Below are 12128 nucleotides of genomic sequence, written 5' to 3'. Positions count from 1 at the left end.
TAATAGGGTTCCAACTCCCAGCAACAACAAAAATAAATAAATAAAAAATAGGGAACCACCCCTCACGCGCCACCTCATGATGCTTAATCGACGTAATCAACCTTAATTTGATGCAGTGTGAAAAAAAAATGAACAGAAATCAATTATTTTTCAAGAAATATTAAATAGATTCAACATCTTTCTTCAACAAAATTGCAGACTGCACAGATGGTACCTTCCCAAAGTAAAAAGTACTATAGCTTACTAGGGTAAATATATTAGACTTAATAGTCACTATATACAGTAATTGACTTCTATTCATTTTACATCAAATTAAAACTTTGTGTGTCAGATAATTATTTATTAAAAGCTCGACATTTTAAATGAGAATAAGAAAGAAAAGTATGTCTTTGTGCCCCCTTTTCCCTGTTAATGCCCTATCGGCCCCCCTGGCTAAACTTTGCTAGATCCGCCCCTGCACAGTTACCAGCCGTCAGCTACGTAGAAAAAAGATCCTGGAGTAGAAAGTAATATTAAATACATTCTAACAATAGCTGATCAAGCTTAAACGTTCTGCTGTTGTTCAGCCGCTGGTTTCCTCTTTCTGGCGCAAAGTGGACCAAAAACAAACGAGAGACAGACTCGCGACAGAAAAGCCGATCAGCTGATTTAAGCAGTTTCACGATTGAAGTAGCAGCCGGAGAGCGAGAGGCAGTCGCTTGTTAAGCTTAACGTGGGAATGCTTTACAAACATTCAGAGATGGACTTACACACTTGCTTTACTTCTCTCGGGGATAACTTTGTCGGAGATGAAATGCCAGGTTGCTAGCGAAGCTCCACATGCTATCCAGACCACCAACAGGTCCCGCATGCCACAGCTGCTCTATCACGTGATGCATACGTTCTGAGGTGAGTTACGGCGTGTTGCAAGTTTTGTGAGGTGCTTTCGTGATATTTAATGGATCGGATTACATTTTTTATTTTTCTCCGATATCCGATCCAGTCATTTAGGTCAGTATCGGACCGATACCGATACGTAATATCGGATCGGTCCATCTCTAGTTTAAACTTGTATGATCATCATTAAAAAAAATGAAAAAGAATATTTGAATAAGTACGAAACCAAAATGTAGTACACCAATCGTATACATGGGCATAAGCAATTAGGTATTCATAAACAGTTAGGCTAAGTTTGGTTTCCAGCCAGTGACTGAGTAACACCATCTTTAGTCCATAAACAGAACAAGTGGAGAGATATCCAACCGTTAATGATAGAGGTCTTCACCAAAAACATGCTATACACTCAAAAAATACAAAGTGCTGTTCAATATACGTTTGTGATGGACCGAGTTGAAAAACAGGAGGAGCCCAGGAATTATTAGAAAAATATAATTTCCATTTATTTAACCCCCAAAAATTATATTTACAAGACTAATAAATGTTGAGCTCATAAAAGAGGTCAAAGAAACAAAACTGAACTCAGGCAAAGACTGCAACCTTAACAAACCAAATGACTGCCCCAAACGTACATAATTGACCTAAACATGAAATGACATACAAGGGTATATATAATGGCTGATCAGACCATTGTGACACATGAGGGGTAACAAACAAAACACAATCATAAACCACAAACGATGCAGTACAATCTAGTTTGTTAATAAACTAAACACTAAAGAAGAAAACCAAAAACCCCATTAAACCCTAAACTCAAATATTTAATTAAATACAAATACTTTGTTTTTAAAGTAAAGAAAACACACATTCCCCCCCTTCAGCAGGAAGTGGTGGTGTGGTCCAATTATCTTCCCTTGTATTTAATGGTTTCAAACCCTGGCTTCCATCTTTTGTCCAGCAACTCCCAGTGATGATGGCAGGTAAGAAAATAAAAAGACAAAGGTTAGTCAGAAAGCAAAGAAATGAAGTAGTATGAATACATAAGTAAACTAAATGTGCGCGCTTACAAATAGAACAAATGTATCCAAACCAATCAATAAAGTTATTGGAAACTAAAATGTATTACTATATTCAAAATGAAGAATGAAAATACAAAAGTTACCGACTTTAGAGTGTGGCCACGGGTTTGGCCATCACACACCCCCCCACTTCTGGATCTTCCATCAGGCAGCGAGAGAGGTAATCAGCAATGGTGTTGTCTTTACCAGGGATATAGTGAATCTTAAACCGGTATGGCTGCATAGCCAGATACCACCTGGTGATTCTCCCATTAGTGTCTTTCATTCTCTCCAGCCACTGCAGGGCTTTGTGGTCAGTTTGAAGGATGAATTCTCTTCCCAGCAAATAATACTTGAAAGAGTCAAGTGCCCATTTAATGGCCAAGGTTTCCTTCTCAACCGTTGCGTAGCGGCTCTCCCTTGGTAGCAGCTTACGGCTGATGTAGGCGACAGGATGTCGATCCTCTGGTGGTCCCTGCAGAAGCACTGCTCCCAAACCCCTTTCAGAAGCATCAGTCTGCAATGTAAAGTCTTTTGTGAAATCTGGTGAGTGCAGAACGGGGTCCTTACTCAGGGACTGGCGAAGGTCTTTGAAAGCTGCAACAGCTTCAGCTGTCCACCGAATCTTATTGGGACATCTTGAGCCAATCCTGTCCGTCAGTGGGGCTGCTCTAGCTGAGAAGTTGGGAATGAATCTGTTGTAGAACGCAGCCATGCCGAGGAAGGATCGCAGCTGTTTCCTGGTTTGTGGAAGAGGACATGATGCAATTGCATTAATTTTGTCAACCTGTGGTTTAATTGTCCCACCTCCAACAGTAAACCCGAGGTACTGGACTTCAGTCCTAGCAAGAGCACACTTTGCTGGATTGATGGTAAGGCCTGCGGAACACAGCCGATCCAGCACGATCCTTAGGTGATCCACATGCTCTTCCCAAGTTCCACTGAAAACAACAACATCATCAAGGTACGCACAAGTGAATGCTGAGAGCCCACAGAGTACCTTATCCATTAGCCTTTGAAATGTTGCTGGGGCCCCATGCAGACCAAATGGTAAGACTGTGAACTCGAACAATCCCCACGGAGTACGGAATGCTGTCAACTCTTGAGACCGTTTAGTGAGAGGTACTTGCCAGTATCCCTTGGAGAGATCAATGGTCGTTAGATATTTTGCCTTCCCCAAACGCTCAATGAGATCGTCAATGCGTGGCATCGGGTAAGAGTCAAATTTTGATATGGAATTGAGATACCTGAAGTCGATGCAAAAACGTATCGAGCTATCCTTTTTCGGAGCCAACACAACAGGGTTGCACCACTCACTTGTTGAAGGTTGGATGATTCCCAGAGACAGCATGAGGTCCACCTCCTCCTTTAACTCCACCAGGAAGCGTTCCGGTATCCTGTAACTCATACGCTTCACAGCTGCATCAGGTTTTAAAACAATGTCATGCTCCACCAGACTCGTGCGACCTGGGTACTTTTGAAATATGTCTGAATTAATCAGAGGTGTTACCTGAGACTGTTGCTCACTGGTGAGATGGCTCAGGTCCAGGACAGAGACTGTTACTGAAGGCAAGTAGTCATTAACTTCTTCCTCCTCATCCACGCTGTGAATAAGCAAACCCTCTGTTTTATTCTCAGTGCGTGGAATCCATTCCTTAAGAAGGTTAACATGGAGCACTCTATTCCCTCGCTGAAGACCTGGTGTAGAAACTTTGTAGGTAGTAGGTCCAAGTTTCTTCTGTACTTCAAAGGGTCCCTGCCACTTTGCCAGCAACTTGCTGTCAGAAGTTGGCAACATTACCAAAACCTTCTGGCCAGGGACAAAACTCCTGTGGCGAGCTTTTTTATCAAACAAAGTCTTTTGTTGCCTCTGAGCAGCTTCCATATGACTCTGAGCCAGTTCACTCATCTGCTGAAGCTTTTCTCTCATATGAATGACATATGAAATAACATTGACCGATTCCTCTTTACCTTGCTCTCCCTCCCATGAGTCCTTTAGCAGGGTCAATGGGCCTCTCACCTCATGGCCATAAAGAAGCTCAAACGGGGAGAAGCCAGTGGAGGCTTGAGGAACTTCCCTGTAGGCAAAAAGGAGGTATGGCAGCCACTGGTCCCAATCAGACCCTGTATCATTGACAAACTTTCGGAGCATTTGTTTGAGAGTTTGGTTGAAGCGCTCCGTCAGTCCATCTGTCTGTGGGTGATAAGGGGTTGTCCGCATACTCCTGATACCTAACAGCTTATAGACCTCTTTCAACAGTGTGGACATAAAATTAGTGCCCTGGTCAGTTAAAATCTCCTGTGGGAATCCAACCCTTGAGAACAGTTGAATCAATGAGGAAGCTACAGTTTTTGCTTTAACAGTTTTTAATGGAAAGACTTCAGGATACCTCGTAGCATAGTCTGTAATGACTAGCATAAAGCGATTTCCAGATTTACTTTTTTCTACAGGACCAACTACGTCCATGCCAAGACGCTGAAATGGTATACCAATGATTGGGAGAGGTTGGAGTGGTGCTTTGGTGGGGACTCTAATTGAAGTCTTCTGACATTGAGGACAACTCCTGCAAAACATAGCAACATCTGAGTGTAAACCAGGCCAGAAAAAGTATCGCTTGATGCGAGCGGTGGTCTTATGCTTCCCCAGGTGGCCAGCCCAGGGAATGGAGTGCCCCAAAGTAAGCACTGTTTCACGGGCTACTTTAGGGACCACTAACTGTTTAACCTGGCCGTGCTGGTGGTATAAAATGCCATCTTGCAGAATGTACAGCTCTTTATTTGTGTCAGATTCAACAGAGTCCTTTTCCTTAGCCCTCAGCAACATGGCAGACAAAGTTGGATCAGCCTGCTGCATTTGTCTGATGTTCGTAGGTACTGAAAAACCTAAAGGCATATCTGGAGCAGCCTGAACTGATGTCTTTCCAACAGTGTGTTGAAATTTTTCACGTCTTCTTTGACTGCGTGGCTTCCGAGACTTCCCGGGATCTGTCTCTAGTTCAGCCTCAAAGAAGGGTAAAGCACTGAGGGTTGCATGATGCTCATCCTGATTTTTAGTTTGAGCCCTTGTTATAGCAACATTGCACTCTTGCACTTCTCTCAACAAATCATAGATGACTGGCAGATCCTCCCCAAGAACTACAGGATAGGGCAGATTATCAGCTACACCAACCTTTAACAGATAGGGTGTCCCCTGTACTTCAATAAACAGATCAGCAGTAGGGTATGGTCTTTCATCACCATGTATACAGCAAACTGATATGGTTTCAGAGGGGCATGTGTAGTCTTTTGACACATATTTCCTGTGTACCAGAGTCTGTGTGCTGCCAGTGTCTATTAAAGCATTAATTTCTTGTCCATTAATCTTAACTGTGGTGATTTTATTTGACTGCTTTCTCTCAGATTTAATATCCACATTCCGGTGAGGCACAAAACACATCTGAGATAATTTGCTTTGATTATTAGGACACATGGGCTTAGTGTGACCTTCCTGTCCACAAAGGTAGCACACTGGTGGCCTTTTACCTGGCTTCGAGGTATTCAAAGGCTGCGTTTCCCTTGTAAAGGGCTTACCCACACCCGTCGCTGACCTCTGAGGATGCTGAGGGGGTTGCGACCGACGTGAATCTCTGGCAGCCTTCCATGCACTGTTGCTCCATGGCTGACTCTTACTTCGGGCAGCTACAAACACATCAGCCAGGGTGGCGGCCTCTGCAGCAGACTTTGGATTATGCTCCTTAATCCAGACCTGAAGCTCAGGACACAGCATTCTTAAAAACTGCTCCAAGATGATAATTTCACCAACTTCTTTTACAGTTCTGTTTTTCGGCTGAATCCATTTTTCATAAAGTTCTTTCAGTCTCGCATACAGTTCCTTGGGACTCTCATCAAAAACTTCAAGACAGCGAAATCTTTGCCTGTATGTTTCTGGGTTTATATCGTATTTTTGCAAAATGGCAGCTTTTACCTTCTCATATTGCAGTGAATCGTCCACATCCATATTAACATAGGCACTTCGAGCCTTACCAGTGAGAAGAGGAATGAGGTGAAAAATCCAGTCTGACTCTGGCCAACGACAAGCAGCTGCAATTCTCTCAAAAGTGGTCAGAAAATGTTCAACATCATCTTCAACAGCTAGTTTCTCCAGTTTAGGATGATGAATATGCACAGACTGACCTGTTAATATGGAGGCTGAGCCAGAACCCTCATGCTGAGATGTTGCTTGTGTCTGATAATCAGCTGGAGTTTCAACAGACTCTGGATCAGTTGATGTGGGCTCTGGAAGTGGGGTGGTTCTGGCCTGCACTTCCATTTGCAAAAGCCGAAACTGGTGTTGCAAACTCTTAAAACGCTGTTCTTGCAGTATAGCATCCTCTCTCTGCTTTTTATCTCGAACTTCCTGTTGTCCCATGAAAGCCTGAAGAATCCCAGCAATATCAAGGAGAGTTGGCTCCCTGGTATCCTCTCCTTCAGTGTCTCCAGCCACAACTGAAATTCCTTCTTCCATCTCCTTCTCCCTCTCTGGCTGCTGCAAGGCCTCTCTGGCCTCCATTTTATTTCCTCTCTTTGGGCGCACAGCATTCTGCATGGCTCAAAAAGTTTGTCAGGGGAGGAAAAAGGGCAGAAAAATGCAAAAAAAAATCCTGTCTCCTCGACTGAAGGATCCCACTTCTGACACCACATGTGATGGACCGAGTTGAAAAACAGGAGGAGCCCAGGAATTATTAGAAAAATATAATTTCCATTTATTTAACCCCCAAAAATTATATTTACAAGACTAATAAATGTTGAGCTCATAAAAGAGGTCAAAGAAACAAAACTGAACTCAGGCAAAGACTGCAACCTTAACAAACCAAATGACTGCCCCAAACGTACATAATTGACCTAAACATGAAATGACATACAAGGGTATATATAATGGCTGATCAGACCATTGTGACACATGAGGGGTAACAAACAAAACACAATCATAAACCACAAACGATGCAGTACAATCTAGTTTGTTAATAAACTAAACACTAAAGAAGAAAACCAAAAACCCCATTAAACCCTAAACTCAAATATTTAATTAAATACAAATACTTTGTTTTTAAAGTAAAGAAAACACACATTCCCCCCCTTCAGCAGGAAGTGGTGGTGTGGTCCAATTATCTTCCCTTGTATTTAATGGTTTCAAACCCTGGCTTCCATCTTTTGTCCAGCAACTCCCAGTGATGATGGCAGGTAAGAAAATAAAAAGACAAAGGTTAGTCAGAAAGCAAAGAAATGAAGTAGTATGAATACATAAGTAAACTAAATGTGCGCGCTTACAAATAGAACAAATGTATCCAAACCAATCAATAAAGTTATTGGAAACTAAAATGTATTACTATATTCAAAATGAAGAATGAAAATACAAAAGTTACCGACTTTAGAGTGTGGCCACGGGTTTGGCCATCACAACGTTCAACAACTACTTTATTATGTACACCCATCCAACTGATGCAAATAGCTGATCAACTAATCACATGGAATCAACTCAGTGCATTTAACAAGTAGACATGCTGATCCAGGTTGTACAGAGAACGGTCTGAAAAAGAGAAAATATCTCGTGTGTGGCAGTTTTATGAGCAAAAAAGCCTTGCTGATGTCAGAGGTCACAGAACAATGGTCAGATTGCTTTAAGTTCATAGGAAGGCAAAAGTAACTTAATAACAACAATCAGAAAAGCTTCTCTGAATGCAGAACATACTGTATCAAACTTTGAAGCAGCAGAAGACCACACCAGGTGCAACTCCTGTCAGCTAAGGACAGCTAAAATGCTGCTAATGCCTGCTCTGATATGCCACTGGTGGTGTTATGGTGTGGGGGATATTTTCTTAGCACACTTTAAAGCCCTTACGTCCAGCTGAGCATTGTTGATATGACACAGCCTACCTGAGTATCACATATATCAAAGCTCAAATCATCTCAAACTGGTTTCTCGAACATGACAGTGAGTTCGCTGCCCTAAAATCACCTCCAAATTTGCTAGATGCAATGCAATAGAGCACCTTTGGGACATGGTGGGATGGGGGAGTCATGTCATGGATGTGCAGCCAACAAATCTCCAGCAACTAGTGACTGAAGGTTAACGAGGGTCCGAGCCAGCACTAGCAAGGGGTACCTAATAAAATGTGAGGTGAGTGTGTATTGCTAAAAGTGTTTTTGGAAAGAGAACCAGCAATGAAGCTATATGAAAAAAACCTATATGAACTGATTTGGAAATACTGAAATCTAACTATAAAAACTCATAAAACTTCCTTCCCAGAACTAAACTTTTGAGATAAAATTAAATACAAAATGTTTTCTTCTGATGAAAAGAAGAAGAGCTTTCAAACGCCTCTGCCTGCATTCACAAAATTAAAACAAACAAAATTAAATAAGATGTTTTTCAAAAGAACACCATCCACTTTCAGCACAATATACTAGTACACAAAGACCATACATATATGTACATACTTTCATTAGTACACTGCATATGAATTTCACCGCCTGATTAATCATAGTGGTGAGGTGAGCACTTACTGCAGAGTATCTGTGATTTCTGCACTGAGCAGATAAGCAGCAGAGAGAGGATGGATGACACTGGTGCCTCTAATGCACATAGTAAATCCATCAATAGAAAAAGTGACAATTTAACACATAGAAAACACCAGAACGTGTGATTTTAGTCTGCAAATCCTGAAAAACATGTCAGTGCTAGCTATTAGCTACCTAGCGAGTAATCACGTACTGCTTCCACTGGCTAAAAACTGGTTGGTGGCCCCTCCCTTTCCACTACATAACCAATATAGCAAACACTGAGGGCGTGTTTCACACTTCATTTCTTTGCCATTGTGAGTACACCATCCTGGTACTCCTAAGGCACTTCATGTAGTCGTACTTGATAGAGCGGCTGCACTTATGCACTCATAATAGGAGCTGAAAGTATGTGAGTACACAATTTAAAACAGAGCCACTGTCCACACTGTATCAAGTACATCTGTAGGTAATATAATCCCTAATGCTGATGGTAGAATGTATGAGCTGTTTTTTAAAAAACAAAAATCTTTTCTTCAAAGTTAAAATCAGACTTAAGACTCAGTTGTGTTTAGTAAATTGTATATTCTACATCCTCTATCAACTCGTGTCTTTTGTGCTTCTTTTACAGCAGGCTCCTGAGATAAGTGTTTAAAAGTTCATTTGAAGGATGAGCTGTTTTAAAGAATATATTTCAGAATGCAGGTACCTGCAGACAACCTTCGGCTGACGTTGAGCACAGAGAGCAATGGATTAAATCTAAGATATGCCAACAAGTAATAATGAGCTGGACTCTGTCACAGTCCACTGAAACGTGCTGCGTGCTGGAGAGCTTCTGCTCTACCCAGACCCCACCTCTGGTGTTTACTCCTGTTTCTATCAAGTGTAGACAAAGAAAACCCTGAAGGAAAGAAACCAACTGATCTGACGACTCATCGAGACAATGTGACAGCACAAGAATACCAGAGTGACGCACGCCATGAAAGTCTATTGTAGTACTAATGACATTACTTATGACACACGATGACACAAAGCAAACTCCCATAAGACGAGAACCAGAGAGTGGCACAGCTGCGGTGCAAACGAACCTGGAAAATCTAAAGTGTTGCTTTGAATTCAGTGCCAAAAAAAGGAGGAAAAAAGAAAAAATGGGATCATCGGGTCTGCACCTGGTATGAGAGATGTACTCCAAATGATTGAGATGAATCACAGCACGCCAGTTGCAGTAATGCTCTCATTTAGCTTGCTAGAGCACAGAAAGAAGTCAATAATCAGGTAAAAGAAAAAACTGGAGGCCGGGGGAAATCAATACAGAGAAAGAGAACTGAAAACAAAAACCCTGCTGTCACATGCTCAATAAGGCACATCAGCTCCAGCACTTCAAACTGCTGTTTTGAGACTGCAGTTTAAAAAAAAATCATCCAAGTTGTCCATCTGAGAGGGAATGAAAATACCACTTCACTGCTCTGGAGTTTTGTTGATAACAGAGAGCCTTTCCATTATCTCTACACAAGTCTGTTTATGTAAATCTCATTCCTCTCTCATTCCCTTCCCTGCCTTGCTGTGATGGCCGGCCTTCAACGTGAGTGCTGAATCTAAAAGGCAGCTGGCAGTTTATAGACAAAGAAAATAAAATAAATAAATAAAAATACCAATTAAGTGTGCCGTACAATCTGTGCTTGTTCCTCTGATTACAGGCATTATCACTGTGGTAAATATAGTTTGAGAAATTAAGAGGCGGACTCGAGGAAACTCACCATAAGGCTTCATGGAGCATTAGCATGATTTTAATTACAGTTTTTATCGCAGTGGAATCATATCATTGCTGGAAGCTTTTTTCTTTTTCTTTTTTTTTTTTGACTTGACAGCTTAAGTGTTTCTGTCTAACAGAAGGCTGTTGGCTAAGGACTGGCCAAATTAGACACCCCTTTCGATAAGATGTGTCTAATGTGCGTCCGGGATATGGATGTACACTGTGGCTGATAAATTCTTACCATTTCTATTTACCAGCATCTCTCTCTTTATTTAAGGACACAGTTACATTACCTGAGGTGTCTGTTATTCATTCATGTTTCTGGCCCTTCACCTTCTTGTCACTGTGATAACTTCAACTCATTTGGCTGTTGAGCTTGATTACAGTTTGTTCTATTAATAAAAAACAGAACACAATTAAAGGGGGGAGGGGGGTAAATAAACAAACAAAAAAAATCAATGAACGATTAAGAGGTTCGTGTGGTTAAACAAAAACTTGTTAACCTCTCAACCCTCATCCACATCAAGGAAGAGAATCCTTTGCGCACTGGTGCACCAGGAGCGCATACAGACGGAATTAATTTAAAGCGCCAGAATTTAGGAAGGAGACGCACACACGCCCAGAGGCGCACGAATATAGACGCGCGCACACACACAAATACACAGGCAGCCCATATTTTTGGCTGTTAACTAACATTGTTGGAGATAAGCGTGGAATCGATGAAATTTCTTTATAGTTTAAGATATCATCTGAGCGTAAAGAGGTCGCTCGGCACATCAAAGTTTAAATCGTCAGCATACTTTGGTGCTCAGCCTGCCTTTTATTCGGCGCGCTCCATTCAGAGGTGCGCTGGTGAGGGGAAAAAACGCACGGAACGAAACAAGAGACGTCACCCGAAATGCAGGCGAGACAAAGCTTTTTTTTTTTAAACCACAACATTTTAAGGAAAAGAAACACAAAAATTGTTCAGCTCGAACTTTACCTGCACCTGCCGATGGCCGCGAGCATTTCACGCATGTCCGCGCATCCTGGGAATAAGGGTCCGCAATGGTCGAGTTTCCCCTCAGACTGGCGTTGCTGTAACAGCGACTTCCATCCAGATTTCTTTCTTTTCTTTTCTTTTTTTTTTAAAGACAACACCTGCTGATCCGCGCGTACATATGCCCGCACAAACAACTGGTAGTGCTCTGTCAGCGGATTCCCAACTATGGGCTGGACGCGCTGCTGCGCAATGACGCACGCCAAGAACTCGCAGCTGATTTGGAGTCTCCAAAGATGCCCAAGATGAATCCCAGAAGACCTGTCGTGATGCTGTCGGCTGTGCGTTGCCCTTCATGTAGTGTATGAAGGGGAGGCGATATTGTATGGCTCAACTAAAACACTGAATGCTTTGTGGGGGTTTTTGTTTGTTTGTTTTGCTTTTTTGCTATGACGTGACACAAGATTAACTCCAGGCATTTATAGATCGTTGAAAAAAGATCATAGCCCAAAAATGGAACTGGCACACTGTATGCACAATTTCAGATATAGTTCTATTTCTGTTGTGGCACTTTGAGGAAATCGTGCGACAATAACAGTGTCAGTGTGTGTTAAGCGCTTCAGCAGCATGTGCAGCCGTTACTATTTCTAATCAGCTTCTGGCAAAGGAAATGAGCTCTTGTCGGAATTTAGGATGGAAGGCTGGCAGGCTGCAAGTGAAGATGGAGGAGGTTGTCCCAAGGTGTTGGCCTCTGATGGATGGAGCTGGAAAACCACCCCGCAGGCTGCAACTCTTTGCTTAGCGTGGGTGTCCCAGGAGCACTTCCATCCACAACACCCCAAGGGGAGTGAGGGGTGGTCAGTCAGGCAGCAAATGATCCGATTTTAGCCCACATGTGCGCCATTACTGTTGAACTTCGGCCAGT

General features: G+C 42.3%; 1 protein-coding gene across 2 annotated transcripts in view; it reads right to left on the bottom strand.

The window, feature by feature from the left end:
- The window catches only part of LOC113034802 (gamma-aminobutyric acid receptor subunit pi), an 84146-nt gene extending 72410 nt beyond the window's left edge, over positions 1-11736 (bottom strand). The window contains exons 1-2 of one of the 2 annotated variants that reach the window (XM_026189856.2): positions 11207-11736; positions 10518-10616 (exon numbers count right to left, since the gene is read on the bottom strand). The gene's annotated coding sequence lies outside the window, so the exon portion shown is untranslated. The remainder of the gene's footprint in view (positions 1-10517; positions 10617-11206) is intronic. The other variant, XM_026189855.2, reaches the window with a different exon arrangement.
- Positions 11737-12128: the final 392 nt, after the last annotated feature.

This window comes from Astatotilapia calliptera, chromosome 13 (genome assembly GCF_964374335.1).
Source record: "Astatotilapia calliptera chromosome 13, fAstCal68.1, whole genome shotgun sequence".
NCBI classification, from domain to species: domain Eukaryota; kingdom Metazoa; phylum Chordata; class Actinopteri; order Cichliformes; family Cichlidae; genus Astatotilapia; species Astatotilapia calliptera.
Note: the sequence above shows the minus strand (reverse complement) of the source record. Positions and strands in the feature narration are given on the sequence as shown.